Here is a 17,837-nt window from a genome sequence, read left to right as displayed (position 1 = left end):
CAGCATGCAAAACGTGCTGTTTCTGCCTCACACAATGCACACGAACCCAGATAAATAACTGGCCATCTGCCAGCCTAAAAACAAAAAGTGGAATCTATAAACACAGATCAAAACCCACAGAGAAGGCTGGCAGACCCTTAGACAAAAGGTTCATAAAAGAAAGATTGACAAATTATTTACTATCCAAGGCTGCCCAAAGAGTTGTGCTACAACTACAACTAGAGAATTAGCATAAAACAGTTCAAGGCCATACTCAATTTAAATAATTATTTTCTACTATTTAGCATTCCAAGAAAAGAAGTATGATCAGAGAGGGCATTTGAAATTTCATTATCATGCAGAAAGCAAATTTTAAATGAAAAGCAACATGTAGAAGTACTCTTTATACAATGTCTGTAGCACTTACAGAGGAAGACCTTTTACAAATTATATACTGCTCAAAGAAAATTTTAACATTTTTGGTAAAAGCAAGGTGTTTGTAGACTCTCAACTCATCACAACAAAAACACTGGCAGTAATTTATATTAAGTTGGTTAGGAAAGCTTTCTGTAGATTCAACCCAGGCAGAGAAGCCTCAAACAAGTTCTGCAGGAAACCAGATTGAAGTAAGAACAGCCTTTTTATCTTTCTGTTCCAGGAAAGGATTCTTTTTGTGGTCATGTAAATGTTGGGATTTTGTTTTTTTTTAAAAAAGCCTCCTTGTGTATACAGCTACAGTATCTCAGGAACACAAGTGATCAGGTAGCACCCTAAACTTGCAGCTGTAATTTAGAATAGATGCACCTTGATGAGCTTGAAACCTGGTTTAATTTACAACTGTGTGATCTTTGCATGTCTCAGATTTACAGCCAATTGTGAAGAGCACATAAAGTGTTATCATTAGCAACTGCTGAATAAGAAGAAATTGAACAATTTACTAAATTACATGAAAGCATTTACAGGCACACAGAATACACAACTTAAAGAATGCAGCTTGTTGAATTCCACTTTATAGACTGTTACTCCTATAAAGTACATACTCCTGCGCTCTGGCAGATTAAGTTCTGAGGCATAAATTAGGACCGTATTGTATTTCTCATTTTTCTCCACCAGTATCACAGCCCCGAGTACAACAGAAATACTTCAGACATCACCACAACTGCAGACTCGGGGAATGCAGTTTTGCTTCATTTGCAGCTACAGTGTGGCCAGGAATTTTCACATATTTGCTGAAGGATTTTGCTTACTCCCCTACTCTTAATTAAACCGTGTTAAGCAATCAGGAGAACATGGAACTGAAAAAAAAAAAAAAAAAAAAGAACCTCCTCGGAAATCATTTGTATCCACATTCCTGTGGCTTACACACAGCCCTTTTAACCCCTCCCCAGAAACGCAGAGGAATTTTAATAGAAGGAGCACGAGACTGTCGCAGCACTCGGCGCTTTCATTGCCACCAAAGTCGCCCCCTTTAGTGGTGCTGACAATTTCTTCTGAGGCTTAAAAAGGCTTTGGGCTGTGAGAGGAGGTAGAAGCAGAGCAGAGGCTGTTTTGAAATCCTTGCTGGAGAATTAGAAAAAAAATAAATAAACCAACCCCAAACCACGAGCTCGATCTCCTCCAATGAAAGAGGTACCACAGGGTGTAGGCAGGTTGCCAGGCGAGCTCGGCAGCGTGACCGCACTGCATTGAGTTTCTTTAATGAAAGCCAGGAAAGAACACATTACACAGTGTTTCTTCTGAGAGCCAGCGAGCCTCCAGTGATTGAAATCAATAAAAACAGTCGGCAAGGGGCCCAGTGGGGGAAGAGAGAAATCTCCACTACAGCATTCAGTTTGCTTTCCACTTTCTCCCTCCCCCTCTAAAGTTAAACTCCGAAGATCACCATGACAAGCTACTTCGCTTCCAGCGCTGGGAAGACGCTGGTGGGGATTTAAAGGAAGCGAGCGCTTTCCTTCGCCTCCCTGCCTTCGCTCTCCCCCCAGCGCGGAGGAAATGAAAGGCTTGTTCGGAATTTGAATCCCGCCTGGAAAAACTTCATTGGACAAGTGCATCGTTCTGCATTTCAGGAAAGGGATGGATTTTACGGTCAGAGAATGCTAAAAGGTGAGAGGGGAAAGCAAAGCAGGAATCTGATCCAGCCGGAGCCCACGAACAGGGTAGGATGTCCAAGCCGGCGGAGGGGACCTCTGGAGCTGCGGGACGGACTGAGAGCAAGTGCCTGAGATCATCCACATCCTGAGGCACCTGGAACGCTGGGAACACGTGACAGACACACCAACCCAGGTAAGCAGAACCTGCTTTTGACAATCCCCCGTCCCGCGTCCGAAAGCCCAGAGACCCTTGTGCTCCAGCCTGCACAGTCTGCCCCACGTCCGCCCTCGTTAACCTCGGGCGACTTAACGCTAAGCTTGTCCCGTCTGAGAACCGTGTCAGGCCACTAATCCTCACTGAACTATAAACCGTGCACAAAAGCCCTTTGTTTACCCGTTTTGTGTTGAATTTGCGAGCTGACAAGGTAGGACAGGGCCATTGCGTAAGTGCAGCTCCCCCAGGAGCTGCCGCTCCACGCGGGCTCGCTCGGAGCAGGGGAACACGGCTGACCCCGCACGCTGGAGCTGCCTGTGATCTGAGAGAGCGCCACTAATGGATTTCTAATATGGTCCATATTTATCTATTTTATTTATGTATTTTAATCACCATAGCAGCCACATACAGAACATACTTGCACCGAGTTCCATGTGCTGCTCTGCACCGCGACTCGCAGCAGCGTGCATGCACGGGGGGCTAGGCTGATTGTTTTGTCAAAAAGAACTTGGCAATTAGTTGTTAACACAGCCAAGGGGGATTTCTGGCACGTTGTTTAGGAACGACCAACACAGGTTTATGCAGCACGTGTGTATTTGCCGTTACCCTAATGCAAACAGGCTTTATCCCAAATAAAAATGGGGAAGGCACAGATAACAGCTGTAGATTACAACATTCTTCTCAACTTTTTGGCCAACTTCAGATGATTTACGTAGACCTCAGTGAGACACAGAGAGTGAAATCAAAGCCTGCCTTCCACAAGGCAAGCAAAAATAATGACAGCTCCATCTCTTCTCCAGCAGAGGCAGGAATTCACTGGGACAGATAATAAATAGGTGCCTGTGGAGCAAGAGCAACAGTGCTTGTCCCTCTCACGCTGGTCATCATGAGATGTTGACAGCAACACACATGCTCACTGCTGGAGAGGGACTGGATGCCTCCACTTCCACTTTAATGTTTCAGAACCTTTTTATCCACAGCCTGTAGGGCACAAAGTCTGAAGGTAGAGAGAAAAGACTCCAGCTCAGTACCAGCAGACAGAATGAAGGAATTTAGTACAGCAAGTGCAGATGTGCATCTGCAGGTGCCGTGTTGCTCTTTCCTTGGAAAACACACACTTCTAAAGGGTCATTTTGTTATTTGCACATCTCACAGAAATAGATGACTCACCCACTTAAAGAATGACCCGGAGAACACCCCCATGACCAAAAGTAAATGCCATAAGTTGAAGCATGAGCTGTTCTAATAAAGCTACAAAAATAGCTGAGGCAGTATTTAAATAGTAAGAAGTTTCTAGACTAATTTATTAATCCAGTTTTCAACTTTTCACAGAAAAGGATCGCAAAATTATAGCTGAAGGTGTAATTAAAGAACAATCATTTACAACAAAAAAGCAAAGTTATGATTCTTAATAGAATAGGATCCTACATGAAGTTCTGGGCATACCCACAGACCCACAATTCATTTTGCAGAGTCAATTCTGTTTTGCCTCCCCTGCACAGATCCTTTGCCGAAATGACAGCACCTTCATAGCTCAGGAATCACAGCAATCATTCCCACACCAATCAACAAGTCTGCTTTGCGCTGCTCTTGGAGCTAAATTTATCCTTATGCAGAGGAACTCATTAAAGTCTTTATTTAACATTTCAGACAAGGAAAGCTTAGGTGGGACTTACACAACACGTACCGCTTGTACTGACATTCTCAAGCTCAAGTGATATTCCTCCCCATTACTCCCTCAGCAAAAATAGAAATATTACCTTTAAAGTGTGGGATATTTTTGTTCATAGTGATGCATTTTTCAGAAGCCAAGTGGCATGAGTGACCACTGTTAATGGAATATCTTATTTTCAAACACACAACATAGAAAGAAATGTATTTTCTCTATCAGAAGTTATGATCAAATACAGATATTCTAGCAGTCATATCAGGGTTTTTCAGGCCTGTCAATGTTATTAAAGCTGATTTTGTGCACAGTGACCTATCCTTCAGACTCTACCTCTGGAAGAATCCCATGTCGCTTTGCACAAAAGAAAAGAACTATTGGGAACCAATTACTCATGTTTCTACCAGTCTTGGAGGTCCCACATACACGGGAGTACTTTATCCTCAACAATGAAACACATCTTCATCATAATCAAGAGTTCCTAATAGCTCATGGCAATTGTCCTTACAGCAATGCTTGTTGGTAAAAGAGCTGTTTGAAAACAGTTTGTAAGGTTTTGAAACAGTCAGAAAAGTAGATGGAAGTATTTTAAAGGTGTAAGGACAAACACTTTGTTTTAATATCTCCCATTTAAGTCTTTACGAAGGAAAAGATCTGGGATTATAAAAAACAAGCTGAATGGCCATTCAAAAAACGCTGAAATTCAGCATTAAAGGTGCAAACACGAGAGTCTGTTGAACACCTGGACAGCCTGTGTTCAGTGAAACAATATTCATGCCTGCTCTGGGGGGAAAAAAAGTGTTGACATCCCTTTCAAATGAACATGATCTGACACTTCTTGATTATGGTAAAGCTTCAAGGTGTCTCCTTTCCTATTTATACCAGTGGTTCATGTTCACAGTGCTGGATTCACTCAGCTGAGTATATTTAGTTTGCTCAGTCTCAAATTGACAGCTTCTCTGTAATGTACCCATTCTGACTTAAAAATGGCACATAATTAACATACAGCTGGAGAAGGTACATTTTTGCCATTTATGGGAAAGACTAGCGAAGCTGAAGATTAAATATTAAATATTAAATATTAAATAGAAAATAAATGGTTATTGATCCATAGGAAAGGTGGTTTGCCCTACAATTCAAGCAGGAATCCTTGTATTTGACTTAGGAAGACATTTTTTGTTAAAAAAAAGGTCAACAAAACCCATAAAAAACTTCATACCTCAACAAGTTGCCACTGTCTTCAGCTGCAGAGTTAACAGGATGTATAGATACAGGGAATGAATGTCCTGGGACATACACACTACTCTCAAACCCTCCATATTCTCCATATTCTCACAGACCTATGGAACTTTTTTTCCTTAATTTCTTAATAAAAACCAGCACCAGTTTTAGTCAGTTATACCAAGATCTTCTTCAAAACCAAGCAAAATATTCCAGAATGTGTTTCATCCATACCTGCGTTTATAGACACTCAGCTGCACATGCACACGTAGGCAGGAACATGCAACTTTCAATTTGTGATGAACAAGACCCAGGAGAAGACACTCAGGAAAATGGAGTGGGCAGGATTCATTTCTTTAGCAGAATGTGATCATTTCATGATTCAGTCACCCTAAAATAGACACCCACAGCAGCACTTGGAACATGAGCAGCCTCTCAACTTTCCTGCACCTTCATCCCGAGCATAAGGGATTAACAACCTCAGCACAGGTCTTTCCTCTTGGTTTACTTTAAAATCAGCTAAATGGTTTGGGAGACAGAGATCTGGACCCTCAGTTTGGTTGAGAAAAGAGAGACACCTTAAACAAAATAAGGAAATGCGATGGGCATTACTGATTTTTGCATTTGACTTCCTGCCTAGTGATAACCAGAGACGGATGACTGAGATTGTGACAATTAATTTGTGTGAAATGATCCTTTTTCTAAATATATATAATTTCCACTAAGAGACCTTTGAACACTTGCATGCAGAATTTGAAAATGTTTAAAGCAACAAGTACTATAAAACTGTGTTTCAAGCACAGTTCAGTTGCCACTGAACGTCCTATTTTAAGAAGCTCTTTCTCAAGGAGAATGGTAAAGGAGGAATGTTTTTAGGAGCTGGCATGAATTACACAACCGAACTTTCCTTCAGGTCTGCGTGCTGCTCTTCATATCCCCATGAGCAAGTGCAAATGGTACTTCACATGACTGGTAGGGAGAAAGAATTTGAATTTGTTTGTAAGTCTAAAATGGTCTCCTGAAAGTTCCTTAAGAAAATTCCATCCATAATTTTGAAAGTCTTTGAAAATGAAGTGCAACCCATTCCAAAATCCTATTTATTTAGCAACGCTCTACATGCTTTCTGTTCTTGTGAGCTCTCTGCTAACTATACATCTGTGATAACAACTTTTAAGCTCCCCAAATTTATCACACAGCTGAAAATACTGAAATGACATCTGGTTTTTATAGCATCAGGTGTGCCTTCATTATGCGTTTGTGAGGCAGAGCAGAAAATTGAAAAACAATTATGATTTAAGAAGCTAAATTAAAACCTGTTGACTGTTTAGTAAAAATGCTCCATAAAACCTGTTTGTATTCCAGCAGACCCCACTGAAAAGCATCATTGTAAAAGCAGCACAAAACAAGGTGTTGGTAGTGTTTGCTTATTTTGGAATGAAGGCATCTAGAAAATTATCCTAAAATCAAATTGTATTAATTTGCATTTCAATAAGAAGTAACTTAAGCATACTAATAAAATAAGTACTAGAATTTACATGGACAGAATTTACAATTCATGATAGTTTTAAAGCCAGGCTTTACCTGCTGAACTTATATTTTACATCTTTGATAAACCAAGCATAAATACAACAGGAAGCAACAGCTGCCCATGTAATTTTAAAGTTAAGTACGAAACAGAGTGGAAAATTACAGATGGACTAAGATGTGAAATACAAGAAAGCCTGGACTCAGCAATGGGAGGATTAAGTTTATCACATACCTGTTCTGTTATCATGTAATTTTCCAGGGATCAAAAGAAAGTTTTAAGATAGGAACAACAAGGAACTTCTTCATGGCACACAGGGCAGTACAGCACTGGAGATGGCCATTAGAGAACGCAGATGGTCAAAGGTAAATGTTTGAGTTGTTACTGAACCAAGAGTCAACATTTCCATAGTGCATAGGGATAATGGCTACAGTGGGATTAGACTGCAGAGCTTTGGAAGTGAAGTAGTTTATGAAGTAGTTTATCTCCTTTTAAAAAGGAGAGCAAAGGAAGAGAGAGAGAGAGTAACAGCAAATGGAAGGTCCATCTCAAGGGAAATCCTGATCTTCAAAACAAAATTTAAAAAAATTAAGTAGTCTGGAAAAAAGCCAAGATGTCATCATTAATTGTTGAATGGCAACAGAAAAGCTTTGTATTTCTTTTTGTAATTGCAAACAATAAAATATACTTTGAAACAGAAAAATTAAACTGAAATTAAAATGAAAATATTCTGCCTTAATGAGAAACATTCCATTATTGTGAATGTGAAATAAGCAAGCAGATATGATACTTCTCTTTTGAAGACTGAAGTAAAAGTCAATATGTTTCCTAAAACATGTTAAGTAAAATTGCAGTCTCCAAAGAAGAAAAAAAAATCAAGTTTCACAAAGAAATTTCCTTATCTTTTATTTTTTTAAACTTTCTTTAAAAAATAATACTTTCCCTTGCAATACTGGGAGCTAAAATTGTACTGGAAGGTCATAAGGTGGAAAATGGAGATAAGATCTCCTGCCAGGGATGCAGGAAGCATGGTTACTGAAATGTGAAGTCAAGGACAGCAGGGATCTCTGGAAAAGTTAGGGAAGCCAGGAAAATCAGAACCTGTTTTTCTATTAAGATAGCAAAGACAAAACATTGTACTTCCTGCACAGATTCTTCCAGATTCACTGAGTGAACTCTTCAGTTATTTAAGGCTTTCATAAAATCTGTCATTGAACCTTAAAAACTTTTGACTCCAAAAATTCCAAAGCGGTTTTGAAGCGCTGGCTTATCTCCCACTGTTCGTGACCAACGAAGCATCCAGGAACAGTAAGTGGTGAAAATTCATGACAGATTCCAACTTCCAAGTTACAGAAAGTTGTCACAGCCCCATTTATATAATTTAAGTACTTGATGACTTAAGTCTGCCATGCCTTACGAACTATAGGAATAGCAAATCTGAAATAAATACACAAAATGCATGAAACAGGGGCAGCAGCAAGGCCAGGAGAGATTGAGGTTGTACAGAATGATGATAGACCTGGGCCTTACCGCTTCCACACAATGGAAAGCTGAGCTTAGCCACCAAAGGAATTCTGCAAGAGAGAAACAGAGTGCAAAGCTCCAAGAAGTAGGTAATAAAAGTGTGCATAACATTTTTCAACTGGCTTGTAGTTATTTTAGGGCATCTGAGAGTTTAGAAAGGTACCACACCGTGGTTTAACTACTGTAATTAACATAATTAACAGTTCTGGTCTATGCTTTCTAATGTTTAGGTACATGATTCAATTCTAGTTGCAGTCAGGGTTTCTAAATTTCAAGTGTTTTTAAGCATCAGCAGAATATTTTATTACTGCACTGCTGGGCTAGGTTTGGCCAAGGGTGAGATGTTGTGGTTAGAAATATCTGATCTGAGGTGCAATTTCATAATTACTTCAAGGATTCCTGCTGCTCTAAAGAAGGCAGTGGGGATTATTTGAACAACCAGAAAAAGAACAACAGTGATATATACTGAGAATTCAAACAGCACCCAAAATGGAGAGAAATGCATAAACTCTGCATACAGGAGGCCCTCACTGGCAAAATATATAGAATGTTCTTAAGCTGACAGTTTTATAACTCTAAATGGTTTTGCAAATGAAATCCAAACAAAAGAGCAGAGATGTACTCTAAATCACTCAGCAATTGCTAGTTAGAAAAACCAGCAACCACTAACTCCTGCAAACAAAAACAGTTGCCTTAGGAAAGCTTAATGAACGGGAAAGATGTCAAGAGTTTTTGTTGTTCTTCTTTCAGCTTTATTTTTCTGTATTCCTGAATCTGTACACATAATGATTCAGTTCACCCTGACAAATACTGTATAACCAACTATCAATCACAGCAACTTTTTATATGTTGAGAGCAGTCAGATACCAAGTGATAAAGCGAGTTCAGGCAGAGGGCATATGTTAAGCAGCTGTGAGTCCCTTACTCCGTCTGTAACCTAAAAGCTTAATGTCATTACACAGAGATCTGATTTCTTCCTTGCCTGCCTTACACTAGAATACCCACATTATATGGAATAGAGATTATTGACTTAATGGAAGAGATAGAGCCACATAGTGACTGCAGTGGAACAAACAATGTGCTTATAAATTAGATGGAGCATATTCTGCTCACAGTGAAAGATTACACAACCAAGTGCTGCTGTTTAGGCTCTAAAGAAAGCTTTACACTTATGAATATAAATCTCAGGTAATAGTTTTAGGAACAATTTAAACCTGCGTAAGTCAGTACTGCTGCCAAAAGACATACTCCCCATCTCCCACCTCTTCCTTGGCACAAGTGTTTGCAGAGTTTTGTAAACCCATTTGGGTGAAAATTACCTCTCTGTCCCCTCGCAGAGGTTACTTTATTACCAAATCAGTTTGTTAATTTGATTCACTGTGAACATTTCTGCCAGCAAAAGGAGGAGGTGACACAAAGGTGGAAGCAAGTGGAGGTGCAGCTTGTGGGATCCCATTTTTTTGCACCCTCTGGCTGAAGACACCATTCCTTAAAATAAATGTGAAAGTGTAAAATACGTAATGTTGCTATGTGTATCCTGCCTTTTACATACTGGGGTGATGAACTGCAGCTTGTCAACTCTCAAATTACCTCAGATCATTTGGTATTTGTTGCTCTTTAGTATCATCATGCATGGGCTTTCAATTATTTCCCTCTAATTTCAGAATTATGGTAGAGGTCTAGTAAAGGCAGAAAGCATAATTTTTGCTTCCAAGGGCCTGAACTCAGGTGTTTCATATTATTAAAAAATATAATTTTGATTTATTGCAGATGCAAGCAAGGAAATTAAAAAAATTACAACAGACAACCAAAATAGCAATTAATAAATGTCTTACAGTGTACAGGACTCACATTTCCACAATGCTGAGAGCATTTGTATGAGAGGGAAGTTCCCCTCAGTTCTCCATCCTCTCAGTTGGGCTGCTGGTTCAGTGAGTTTCTCCTCTGGCTGATGTTTCTGGCTGCTGGAGCTGTGACTCCTGACCTGCAGTGTTTCCCTGTCCAGCACAGACTCTGGTTACCTGCCCATCAGAAACTCTGAGGCACAGCCAGATTCCACTGGAGCTGTCAAGGTTTTGCAGCCATTTCAAGGTACAACTCCAGTGAGAAGATGCTGGTTTGCTTCCTGCAGTGTCAAATGAGCAGGAAAATCCCCTTCACTCACTGCCTACCCATCAGAAACAAGTCTTCTGTGGCAAAAATTCATGGGTTTCCTTGCTCATTCTGGAGTGGGTAATGGTAGCAGTCAGTCATTGAACTGTTCCAGAAGTTTAACAGATGATGACTGAGTTCAAAATGAAATTTCACTTGTATCATTTAGCTAATTAAACAAATAAATGCTGCCATCTAAAAATAACTCATACCCATAACTTCATTAAAATACCTAATATAATAAAGAAAACAGGTTATCTTCATATACTGTACAAATAAAAACATATTACAAGATGTGGTCAAGGCAGCTCAAGAACAGCAAGTGTTACCATCCCCTGTCCTTCCCTTTGCTTTTCCTTTTGGACTTGCATCACAACATTCAGTTCAGCAATGACTCAAAACTAAGTGGCCTGTTAGGAATTAAGCTCTAGGAACCTTTAGAAAAGCCTCACAATTCTGTAAACAGAACATCCAATAATCATCCAAGTCTGTAAGCTCACAATGGGCAGACACTGATAGGAGACACTACCAACAGAACAGAGGAGTTGTAAGAATCAACTGAGATTTTGATGTCTTACTGCCAAAACTTTAATTTGGTCTATTTAAAACTCTTTATCATAGGTAGCATGCAAAAATGTCTTTGACGTGCCTATGTGTCTCTGAGCCCACTCCTGTTATTAGCTAATTAGTAGAAAATCTTACCCTAACAGTGTGAAAAAGGAATTCACAGCTTCTACTTCCAGAGCAGAAAGAAGAATGGTATCTAATACCAGTGATTCAAACACTGCCAGGATCTTAAAGCACAGCCATTGAGTTAGAAGTTAATCGACATCTTAATTGAGAATTTCCACCTGGGAACTGTGTTTATTTAGTGTCAGGGCAGACTGTTCTGCTTTCTGAACCCACACACATAGAAACGTGTTTATCTCCAATTCAAACTAATGTTTATTCCAAATTCAAACTAATGTTCAACTATCAAGTTATGTTTCTGCCAAATATATGTATATACATATATATATGTACTTCAGCCCATCAGTGTATCTACACAAGAAGTAAGGACTTAAATTTGACACACTGGTGTGACTCTCTTAAGGATAAAATAAAGAGTGTGAATTTTCACAGTTTAGTTGTTTCATGAAAAACTGAAAAAAATAAAATTAAACGTTATTTTCATGGAAAGGGTCTTTCATTTTGACCACAGTACTTAGGGTCATCAGTGCAGAAGTAATGACACAGAGAATTGTTCAGGTACAAAATGTCTAATTCTTCAAACATTTGGTTAATTTGTTTTCTAAACCTAAAGCAATATTTGATCAGTTGAACAAATACTTGAAATGCATTTGGCTAGTTATCTATTTAGAAAGAGAACAAATTTATTTTAAAGGGTTTCTTTTACCCTTTGGTCACCATAGAACAAAAGTTAGATTGAGCTCACAGGATTTTAGGAATTTTTAGGGTTTTTTTTTTTAATCTGATCTCAGATTAGACCTCCTCAGAGATTACTGCTGTCAGGACACCAGTGATAATGGGAAATGTTTTAGGAGTAGGAGTGCTTTAACAGGAAAAGACATACATGCTGTAAGAACTGATATGGCAGAACACTCTTCCTTTACCACTTAAGTAAGCAGAGCTGGTTTAGGATGTCTGTGTCATTGAGGTAAAAGGAACACACATTTGACAATAGGAGCACACATATGAAAATCTATACAAAAATTCTGACTAACTACAAAAGACAAAGTCTAAAGAAGTGAAAAGTGCAGTCATATCAAGGTTTGTTTTCAGTTTAAAACTGGCACATGATCAAAAGACTTGAGAGACAGTTATTGCTTGAAAATGGATAATTAGCCTGAAACACCTCCTAAGCTGTTCAGCCAATAAATTTACCAGAAATAAAAGGAGAAAAATATCTAATACAGCTCCTCTTACAAGCAACTGTCAAGAGTTTTTTAGGCATTTTTATCTATTCAGAAAGTAGATCTACTGCCAAACTGCCTGAATATCTTTCCTTTTTAAATAAAAAACTACTTAGATCCACACTGGGAGGTGTCAGAAACATAACCCATATAACAGAGCATACAGACCTCTAAAGGCTTCTGAAATCCTTCATCCCTAGTAAAAGCCTTGTATCTTCCATTACTTTCCATTTAGTTTCTTAGACTAAAATTTGGATTTCAGTCAAATTAGGCTTAATGTTCCTGGTACTGTCACAATTTCAAATATTTATAATTTTTCTAATTCTGTCCCAAAACTTGTAAAATTTAGAATTTTTGTCTTCCTTGCAAAGTTATGTGGTTGCAGTAGGACACCAACTGCAGGTTCTCTGAAATTCTGAAGTTACACTGAGGGGATGCCATTTGTGAATTCTGCTTTAGCATATGTTCAGTATATAAAGTTATTTAAGTGCTGTACAATAAATAACACAGCAACATAAGCTTTCAACACATTTTGAAGTAAAGTCATAAAAACAGTCTTGTTTTGGCCAAAGTGCAAAAATTTATTCGCAACAAATGTTGCAAATAGGAAGCCACAGAATCCACTACAAAGACAGACAATTCCATAGCATTTTTGTGGCTCTTTCTCCACAATGATAGTCAGAATTTTAAAAACTAGGCCATATAATACCTGACCTGCTGGGTCAGTGACTTTTGTAGCCGTGTCCCCATGGCTCAGCTGTAGATGACAACCAGCAGCATGAGGGATGGGCCACAGCAGCACTTCTGGGCCTTCATTAACACAGAACCCAGGGTACAAAGGGCTCCACAGCAAGTGGAGAGGAAAATGGATTTATGGTATCAGTACAGGCAATACATTTTAAAGAGCTGGAGAAACTCCACAGTAATTAAGAACTTCTTAGGATAATCACTCACAGAGTGTATCTGGCTTGTGGTGACTCCCAAGCAGGGATCTTGCAGAAGTGAATAATTAGAACCTATTACAATAAGATTAGGGAGTCTTTGCCTGAACAAGCATTGGATATAGCATCATCCTTCAGGAAGAATGATGGGTGAAGGTGTTAGCTGCACTCCCACCAGTTCTTCTGGAAACTCTTAGGTGGAGAGGTGTCTGACAAAGCTGTAAAATTCTTGCAGTGCTCATGGGGACACTCTGGGTTACACACACGTGTGTCCACTGGCTTCTGCAGTTGGTTGGTTATTTAAGGGCCACTGAGCAGGGCAGGTACCACTTTGGGTGGGAAGATCTCCAGGGTTAGAGACAGGAACACTGCTCCTGGCACATGATGGAGCACTTTGCTTGCCCGTGTCTGTCACTACAAGCAGTACTCGTTAGTTTTGGAGCACTGGGTGTCCCACCTGCCTGGTTTGATGCCAGAATTTTCTCTGATGCCTGGATCATTTAAGGAGCTTCTAGTGTTAAGATGCCAGCTGGATCACTGGCTTAGGCTTTGCATTTTGGTCTACTGAAGAAAGTGACCTTCAGTCACATTCCCTTCTCCTCAGCCTTTGAGTGAGGTGAATTGAGGAGGGGGAAGAACTAAATATACATGGAAAGCTCATAATGCTAATTCAGTTTTGAATGCTCATCGAGCTTACATGGCTGACATGAAATCCCTCCCAATTGTGAGTAATTAAGAACTGTAACTCAATAAATAAAAAGTGTTTGTAGGCAAAACCACAACTGGATCCTCCCTTGCAGCAAAACTGTCTGGTAAGGTCTGGACTTCCATATTTTCTCATGTTATTTTCCGAAGGCATCTCGGTTCAAATGGTTTCCTGATCAAAGATAACATATGGCACCAGCAACAAATGAGTCTCTCCAGAGCTGCCGACTCACTGCACCTTCAGCACTGAGTCACAACAGAACCTTTAAACTGGAACGTTTCTGAAATGCCAAATCTAATGCAGATACCAACACTAAACTTACTGTGCTGTGCCCAAAAACTGCAAGAAATCAAACAAAAGAGTTCATAAGCTCTACAAAGAAGATCTGTGAAGGGTACTTTACCCTGGGAACAGTATTATCAAATTCGGTTCCAGTCTGGAAATTCAGAAAAGAAAGGAAACATTAGCATTTTTCTACTTTAAGAAGCAAGGGGGAAACAAAAATCTTTGAACACAACTCTCTTTCTCAGCATCAGATTCATTATACCAAGTCATCACAAACCTGTATATTTCTGGTTACTGAAGGACTTGTGGGCTAATATAGGGGGAGAAAATCACTAAAGAAGTCAGACTTCATCCATACTGTTCTTACAATGTGGATGACACAATGTAATAATTTTAATTTCTTCATCTGGAATGGTATCTCTCATACAGTTTGTTCTTTCTGCTCTGATTCACCCCCATATAAAAAATCCCAAATTATAAAAATACATTAATATTTTAGCTGTTTTGGATTTGCTGTGTTTTTTGTTACTTTATCAGGCCTTAAATCCTAGGAATGCCTTTCTCTGCCTGAAAGAAGAAAATACCCTCTTATGTACCCATGCAAAAAGAACATTTAGTATTCAATCCTTTTAGCTGCAAAATCAAATGCCCCTGCTGGAACACAAAAAGGAATCAACATCAGACATACATTTGAAACACATTACACAAGTGATTAAAGAAAAAAGGGAAGAAATCTAAAATAAACCTACTTGCATAACAGCCTGTGCACAACCCCTTGAGATTTTAGAGTGGGATAAATATGTTTCAGACTGTGCCACTAATGTGACGTTTTAATGGTGTGAGAATGATAAACAAAACTTCTTAGAGATAGACAATAAATGATAGAAGTCTGCTATACAATTCAAAGGCCCACATAAACAAATCTGCATTGATCTTTTTCTGCCAAGAGTGGACATCTCACCAAACCTGGTGATGGATGCAAGAGTTGAAAATGTTGTCACTTTTTCTGGACAATGAAGCAAAACCACAGAAACCAGCAGGAGAAGCAGCCAAGTTTAGCCACCACATTTGGCTACATATATTTATATCCTTTAAATCCACAGGCAGCATCTAAACAAGGATACAATTGTCATTCCCTTTGTAAGAAAATGATGAGTTGTACTATGCTAATAACATGCTCTGCAGTAGCGAGGAATGAGAATCGATTTTCATGAAGTAATACCAGAATGTGATTCCACACTTCAGTAATAATATTTTCTGCTGTAAATGTGCAACAAAGGTGTGTGCAGCCAAGGGATGGTAAATAGAGATCCAGGGAATTATGCAGCATCTGGTCCAAGCCAGTTATGAGTGAGGGCAGGGGAGGAGGACACGGGAGGACACGTTCTGAGCTACAATGGCTTACGCTGATAAGGGAACTGGCTGGAAGTACTCCTTGGATGAGCTCATTTCATACTGTGAGCGTGATGCTATCACAGAAGTGCTTAAAATGAAAGCCAACACAGAGATTCCCGTTATTTTGCTTGACTCAGAAAAAAAAAATCATTTACACTGAAAGCTTGTCTTCATTCTTACCACGAAGTGTGAGTTACACAATATGTCATCACAGGAATTGCATGTCCCAAGAAAAAACTCTTGATTTAATTTAATTTAAAATGAGACAGAACTGGGTCAATTTGATATACCATCATGACTGCTTTGTTTATCAACAAAAACCATGTACTATTGCCCATAACTCAGTTTTAAGAGTATATTATCTAGCAGTTTTATAATCAAGATTGTTTTTACTACTGGAAATTATATAAGCTTGGACAAGGATAACATTCAACATTATCAACTGGAAGGCACCAGAGTTATGATTTCTAGGCACAAGTCGTAATTGGATTGGAAGGCAAAGTTCAAGAAAACAGCAATACTCTTGTGTATTAACAGAAGGCCTGTTCTGCTCTGTAGTGCTCTACCCAAGGCCATTTCCTTCCTTAATATTAAAATTCTAATCAGCCTTCATTTCATCTGCAAAAATTTATGACCTAGTCCATGTTCTGTGTATAGATTTAGAAACAAACAGACCTGGAATATGAGACCCAGCATGTTATAAATTCTTAATTCAACTATAAAAATCTGTACAAGCACAGAGGGAGAATGTTTAAAACACACTGAGTTCCCCACTGTGCCACACAGTGAATTATGGCTATGAACCCTGCAAATGTCTTAGTCTTTAAATGCAGCTGTATTAATTCCAGATTTGATATTAAGATCCTAGATATCAAACCCTGAGGAAACTGGACCTACTGTAGAAGATATGAAAATGGAGAACTATAACCACAAGAATAAATTCTCCACAAATTTGCCTTCAGCGGTGCTTTCCAAACTACAGGGCACTCGCTGCAAGCAATGTGCCTGTTTATTGAGTGGCTTGTAAGAGCTGCCAGAAAACCTGAGCATGTTCTCCTAAGCACTGCTGCCATTTAAGTCGGTGTCTTTGGCAGGATCTGTGTTTGAGGATTTCCAGAATACTGGAAAGTAAGCTGCTGCGTCTAAACAGAGAAAATAGTTAGCTCACTCAAACCCTTAGCTGTTGGGGTTTTTTTTTTGCTCCCAGGGAGACACCTCTGACTTGAGTATCATATCTCAAAATTAAGCCAACAGCAAAGACAAGGAAAAGGAAGTCTGGGAAACGGAACAAAACAATGTTTACTCTGCAAGGTAAATCAGGGAAATGGCTAGAAGGGCAGAATTACAAATCTAAATGCTTGAGTCTCCAAACAAAACATTAAAACATGAAGCTCACTCTTCAAAAGAGCAGCAACAAACCCTGAGGATCACAAGTGTAAGGGTACGCGTCCTCTTCGTGCCTCAACATAGCTCCAGAGTAGGTATTTATGTCAAAACAAATGGGTGGGCCACTGAGAACTGTGATGTGGCAAATCAACCACACCACTTCCTCCTTGTTGCAAAATCCCATTCTTCTATTCTTTGTCAACAACACGTTCAGCCCACCTCCAGCTTCTCCGTGCTCGAGCACTACACCACTCACCATCCTCTGCTCGAACTCCCTTCCGCAATCCTTCCCCTCTGGGGGAGGGTGCACGCCTTCCAGTCAGTAACCTCTGCTACTGAGGACAGGCTGGAAGGCAGCTCTGTGTCCCAGCACCAGGTTAGCTGAGAGATAACCCCGTGCCATCAGGCAGGTACCAGAACTAGAGGCAGTGCAGGCATCCCAGTGACTGGAGGTGGTCACATTCACACGGCTGCTGGCAGGAAAGTGCCCATGTGTTCAACTCACCAGGAGAGCCAGGGGCAAACACATCCCCCCCTGGGACCTGGCTGGACACATGGTGCCATCGAGCTGTCAGCAGGTCACAGAAAGTGCTCTTCAGCCATCAGCTCTGCAGCTCTGACAGAGAGATGTGTGAAATGTCAGCGCCGTGTGTGAATATAAATAAAGTCAGGTCAGCCTACAAGGCTGAGACATTGCACAGTCTGATATGGGATGGGTTAAATTTTAGGGTGCACAAATAATTTTCAATGACCATGTCAAAAAAAAGAAGGGATGGTGAAGTGCAAGAAACTGCTCCAGCTGGTCATGGAACCACTGCTAAGGAATTCAGCCAAGTCCCCA

At 39.8% G+C, this 17,837-nt stretch overlaps 1 protein-coding gene across 1 annotated transcript in view; it reads left to right on the top strand.

Annotated features, from left to right (window-relative positions):
* The first annotated feature begins 1,683 nt into the window (after positions 1 to 1,683).
* Positions 1,684 to 17,837, top strand: part of GPR146 (G protein-coupled receptor 146) — a 46,191-nt gene continuing 30,037 nt past the window's right edge. Inside the window, exon 1 of the mRNA XM_030957973.1 lies at positions 1,684 to 2,262. The gene's annotated coding sequence lies outside the window, so the exon portion shown is untranslated. The remainder of the gene's footprint in view (positions 2,263 to 17,837) is intronic.

The sequence above is a fragment of the Camarhynchus parvulus genome, chromosome 14 (genome assembly GCF_901933205.1).
Source record: "Camarhynchus parvulus chromosome 14, STF_HiC, whole genome shotgun sequence".
NCBI classification, from domain to species: domain Eukaryota; kingdom Metazoa; phylum Chordata; class Aves; order Passeriformes; family Thraupidae; genus Camarhynchus; species Camarhynchus parvulus.
The sequence above is the reverse complement of the archived record's forward strand: the minus strand, read 5'-3'. Positions and strand labels throughout refer to the sequence as shown.